The sequence below is a fragment of the Spinacia oleracea genome, chromosome 1 (genome assembly GCF_020520425.1).
Source record: "Spinacia oleracea cultivar Varoflay chromosome 1, BTI_SOV_V1, whole genome shotgun sequence".
In the NCBI taxonomy this organism is placed as follows: Eukaryota; Viridiplantae; Streptophyta; class Magnoliopsida; order Caryophyllales; family Amaranthaceae; genus Spinacia; species Spinacia oleracea.
Window position 1 is genome coordinate 118,751,740 of NC_079487.1, and position 6,000 is coordinate 118,757,739.

General features: G+C 33.3%; 1 long non-coding RNA gene across 2 annotated transcripts; it reads right to left on the reverse strand.

Annotated features, from left to right (window-relative positions):
* Positions 1–1,059: 1,059 nt before the first annotated feature.
* Positions 1,060–5,268, reverse strand: LOC130466169 (uncharacterized). 2 transcript variants are annotated; one of them, XR_008926185.1, is made up of 4 exons: positions 4,773–5,268; positions 2,503–2,667; positions 2,215–2,358; positions 1,060–1,276 (listed from the first exon to the last, which is right to left on the reverse strand). It is a non-coding gene; the product is annotated as an uncharacterized lncRNA (long non-coding RNA). The 2 variants fall into 2 exon arrangements; XR_008926184.1 differs by having other exon boundaries at positions 2,503–5,264.
* Between the last annotated feature and the right edge of the window lie 732 nt (positions 5,269–6,000).

Genomic DNA, 6,000 nt, shown 5'->3' on the forward strand with positions numbered 1-6,000 from the left:
TTCAACCCAGAGACGGGAAACACTTGAGGAGAATCTCATAACCTGTTTCGAGCTCCTGTTCTAATATGGTCAGTGGAGGAACCAATCTCACTATTTTCCTTTTCCAGCAGTTAATATTAACAATTTAACATTCCTGAATTTCGACAAGCATCAACTAGCGGACCAACTTGTACATCCAACTCTATACCAACAATAAGACCCTGCCCTCGGACTTCTTTCACATGTTGTTTGCCTCCCAATTTCTTTGCTAAGAGTTCTCTGAAGTCTTGACCTTTCTTTGCTAAAAGTACTTGCTTGCTCTCCTGAGTCATAAGTTCTGCCTGTCCATCCCAAACCATGACATAAATAGGATTAGTCTTTCTTCATTTCAAAATCAAAGTAAGATGCCTTGTATTGACATTACAGTATCAGTTTTTTCTTCATTTGCTTCAAGTCCTATTGCATCTTACTGTTTCCCCCATTTTCAGTACTTTCCACTACTACAAAATAGATTTATAGCAACGACAATAAACTGTTACCATAGATCAACTAATCGTTGTAATAAGCCTATAGCAACGGTTTAAAAACCGTTACCAATAGGGGGCGTTGCTATAAGTATATGGCAATAGTTTTTCATATTTAGGCAACAGTTCTGATAAACTGTTGCCATAAATAACTATAGCAACGCTTTTTATAGGTAACACTTTTAACCTATGGTAACATTTATTCAACAACTTAAGCCAACATTTACACATTTAAGGCAACAGTTTTCACCAAATTAAGGCAACACTTATTAGTTTGTTGTTGTTTAAAGTTTGAAAACTAATGCAACGCTTACTTACGCTTAAGGTAACACAACCAATTGTATCTATGACAACACTTTCTATTGAGTTTATAGCAACGCTTAAAATTGAGTTTATGGCAACACTTTCGATCATTTGAGTTTATAGCAACACTTTCAATTGAGCTTATGACAACGCTTTTAATTGGTTTAAAGCTACGTTCTCAAATGGATTCAGTTATCCATATAAATTTAATAAAGATGAATGACATACAATATGATTCTCATGACAAAATGTACACGATTCAAATAAATTAAATTCATAAGAATAATATCTATTACAATTATCTCAATAGTTACATATTGGTTCTAAAACTACATCAATTAAAATAAATAAAAATGTTGCAATCACGGATAGCTCTAATTTTTAAGACATATCTAACATTAATGTTCCAACAACCCTATAGTTCTTCACATATTTAAAGTAGCTTGTAATTCTTGAATATATGCACCACCCTGCAAAACAAACAAATTAAGTGTAACATTTAAATAAGAAACTTATCATCAATGAATAAAATCTAAATACGTAAGAAAAATAAGCTAACATGAATGACAAAATATAAACCTTGAGAATAATGGGTAAACGGCAACTTTTTCCAATACCCAATGTCTCAATGTTAATTCATTAAGACTCCCATTGTATTTGCCAAAAAAAAAAGACTCCCATTGTAGACCTTTATCTATTACAAAAGTCATTAACATACAACGATAGAGAAAGTGAAAAATCCGGCAGGGTTTCATTTAAAATTGAACTATTCACAAAAATGGGACTAATCAAAACCTGTTACAAATTAATATGACAAATAATTTCAATCCAACACCAACAATTTTGAAACAATAAACAATATGCCGTTAGCTTTTGATCTAATTTAAACCTCTGTGAAAGGATGATATGAATGTCTATTTTGAAAATACTTATGTGTTGATATGCAAAATGAGCTGATTTTAATGTCCAAAATTTCAAGTATACAAACAGAAGCAGAGAACACACAATTCCTACACACAGGGGTGTGATATAGTCCTCAATTCTCAGACAACAACCATCAAGAGGCCCTATGCCGAGACTGAACTGATCCTATTGAGAGTTTTGGGTTTGGGAATATGGACGAGAAAAATTCGAACATGCCAGCCTCAATTCTTGATTTTTGGAGGGTTCGCCCTAATTTCGTTTAAATCAGAATTGTAAAAAATATTTAACTTAGGTTATGATATTTTGTTTAATTTCTTCAGAAACTAGGCTCGAGAATCTAATACCTCCTTACCTATTGTTGTGTCCTTACCATACAAATTTTCATTTCACAAAATAACACCGTAATACTTAAGTTCCATATGGACTTGAGTTCTGCCGATGGATTTGACATGGCATAGATAACATATTATGAAGAAATACTTACACTCCACCAAGTTGAGGTTGGAATAAGATCTCTCCTGTTTGAACTCGCTCTTTAGACAATGTAAATAAACCCTCTCTCGATAGTTTATATAAGATAGTTGTAGAGCCTATCAAATACTTATTATTAATCACCAAGTAAATGTACCTGCATTATCAATCATAGCTATTCCTTGAAGAAGTATAAAGATCAAGGTACGAAGAAGTATATACAAATTAGAAGGTATGAGAAGTATATACAAATTTGAAGGTACAAAGAAGTATATACAAATTAGAAGGGAGGGAGAAAGACCTTTTTACCATAAACCTCGAGTATCGATCATCTCTTGGTTCAGAGGAAGCCCAGGCCATATCTTTGATAATTTTAACATATATACCCATCTATCAGGCCTTGCCCTGTCCTACCATCTCTATCTCATGATTTTCATCTAGGTGAGAACTGGAGGAATTCTTTCTTCTATCAACCACAATATATACACAAAACATAGTATTAGAGCTCATTTTCATTTTAAAATTAAATGATGTTGTGAACTCTTCTGTGTCATATCTAACATAGACTAATATAGTGTCGTTTGTGCATCGTTTGATTGATCAACCTACTCGTGTTAACTATACATATAAATATAATTACTCTAAACCTTTAAAAATAAAAATAAATGGTGTTAGAACGCTAAGATAATGACATATATACCTGACCACATCATATTTGATGAACATAAATAGCTTTATAGGAATTAGGAAGGCATAAACAACATTCAGATCAAGATGTCGTTATATTGTGTGACTGGTGATACGGGCTCATAGCAGCAAACCTGGTAGAATCACTGCTCTGAAGGGGACATACTGTAGTTATCACTCCCGAAACCTAGGTTCATAACTCCCTAACACATCTGTATTTGTATGATATTTATTCTAGACGCACTATACTTTTTTACAAATCATACATGTCCAGTTATCAAAATTATGGGAATAGAAAATATTGAGAAGGTGGGATTTTTATGGGAAATGTAGGGAGCTAAAGAGAAACTCAGAATCGCCAAAGCTGATTTGATGGTGGAAGGAAGCTTTGATGAAGCTATCCAAGGTGTTGGTGGTGTCTCTCATGCTGTTACTCCTGTTATGGAGGGGGTGTTTTGGCTTCAGGTACTGAGGAAGAACATCTGAGAGTTGTTCAAGCACTCGGTAACTGCTGGCTGTCAGCATAAATGCTGGAGCTGTTACTGTGAGCTGTGAGCTCAATTTTTGTAGACACTAGAAGCAAAAGAGGACGGTAAGATGGAGGTTGTTGACTAAAGTACAAAGAACATGGCTGCTATAAGAAATGTTCATTAGTACTGCTGGAGAAGATGTTATATTCAACTATGGAAGAGAATGTACAGACTCTCATACATGCAAGATCACTCAAGCTCTTTGTTAATACATAGGTGTTCCTTGGTTCGTGTCTCAAACTTCGAAAATGCAAGAGTAATTTTTGAAGATGGAAAGGAAGTCGTGGCTGCAAATGAGATCAAGCTAGAAAATAAAACACCTAGGGACCGTATCCAAGGGAGAGAGGGACAAAAAGAGATAATAATGAGATACTTATATATCTATTTTTTGACAAAAACTATTAAGACCCCCCTGGAACAAACAAACAGAAACACCATTTGAGTCTTGTTGCAAAAAGGAAAAGAAGAAAAAACAGGTCCATAGTAGATCCAGTCAGGGTTGTGGAACTTTTTACATGAAGTTATAAACAATCGGGGATAGTCTAATATTGCAATACTGCTACAGACATGTTTTACGTAAAATGAAAAAACTAAAGATGGAAAATGGGAAAAAAAGGAAACATGTCAAAAGTTGTTTTTGACAAAATAAAAGATTTCTTTTTCAACAAAATTCACTTCAGGTGGAGTAAACCACCACCAACTAACTTTACAAAAAATAAGAGATTTATGCAGAACTTCTAAGCAAATAAACAATCAAAATAGTAAACATCAACGAATAAGTGGCAGCACGAAGATACTCATAATCTTCTACATAGTAGGTGCATCAACTTTCAGAACATAAATTTACCAATATCAATCATTTTACTATAAACATTCATCAAGTCTACCCATAGTTTTTGGCATTTTAGTGAAATTAGCATGCTCAAAAATTCTAGCAAGTTCATAAATTAGAAAAATAAACAATCAGGTCATACACTTGATTGACATTCTGGACTCAAAAAAGAAAATTCCCTATTAAATCATACGAATGAACAGATTACAGTCTCAAAATTACATATCCAGGATGACCATGAATTCAATCGAATAGGGTAAAGAAATTAGAATCAAAATGACATACATAGAAAATTCAAACTTAATTCTGGAATTAGATTTAAAAAATCAAATCATTAAAAATCAAAGTGCCAGAACAAGGATATTCATTAAAAATCAAATCATAATAATTCACTAATTAAGAAACCCTAATTTAAGCCTTAAAACCACACACAAATCTCCAGCTATAGTCGATTAACAATATAAAATACAGCTTAAATTGGGAAATTTAAGACCAAACCTGAAGAGAAATATTTAAACAAACCTTGTACTTCTCCAATTTAGAACGCCAATCACTAACTTTTTGAAACTCCAATTCAGAGGCCAATCGCCAATGTAAATATCAAATCGCCTGTGTACATACCCAATCTCTAATCCCCTTGTTTGAAAGAATGAAGATGAAAAAGGTTGAAAGAGGATGAAACGGATAGAAAAAAGTAAACGAAGAAGATGAAAGGGTTTAGGGAGAAAATTTTATGTTGTACGTGGGAGGGAGGAAGGAAAAAAAGACCTCTATTGAAAAAATTAGCCTGTTTTTTATTTTTAATGTTTTTAACCTAATTTTTATTTTTAATGTTTTTAACACATTTTAGTTTCTTGATCAATAAGTGTTGCAATATCTCATAGAAAAACTAAAAAGAACAAATAATAATATAAACTGTTACAATAAAATATTTATAATCCATAACCGTTGCTACAATTTTCTACAGCAACACTTTTCTAATGTGAAAGCTTACTCAAATGAATAATTATTTAACTGTTGCAAAAGCCAGGCTATAGCAACACCAGTAAAACTGTTGCGTAAAAGGGCGTTGTTATAACCCCTTTTTCTTGTAGTGTTCTCCTTTGTCTAAGCTTCCCCTGTTTTGTCCTTCATGTTGCTGCCCCCTGTTTTCTTGCTCAACTACTCCCTTGCACCATCTCAGATTGTTGCAAGGGTTACACTTGTAGTACAACCTTTGTGGATTGAGTGTTGTATCGGAGCTTCAGATGACAAATTTCCTATCACAATAGCAAAATTGGTTAGGTACTCTAATATATGTGGACTCATTGTGTGTGGATGATGATTTTGAAACAAAACTCATGACACAAATCTAATGCAATTAGCAAAGCAAAGAAAAACAACATCTAAATTACAAGAAACATTCAGAAAGTGGGTTTTTATAGCCAAGCAAGACCAACAGCTACTTTTCAAACGAAAAAAGTAGCCGTTGAAACATCAGAATAACTATTTTTAAGTTTGGGACATTTGATGAAATAAGTTTGATAATAGGGGTATTTGATGAATTATGAAACTAGGATAACGGCAGACTAACGGACCGTTAAAAGTAAGGGTATTATGAGCATTAAGTCAATTGTCAGGGGTATTTGGTGAATTATTGGAACTTGATGGGCATTTGGTGAATTACTTCAAAACTCGGGGGTATTTCATAAAATATCCGTTTATTTTATTTTATAGAGCTACCGGATTAGACTCTTTAAAGGCTTTTTAA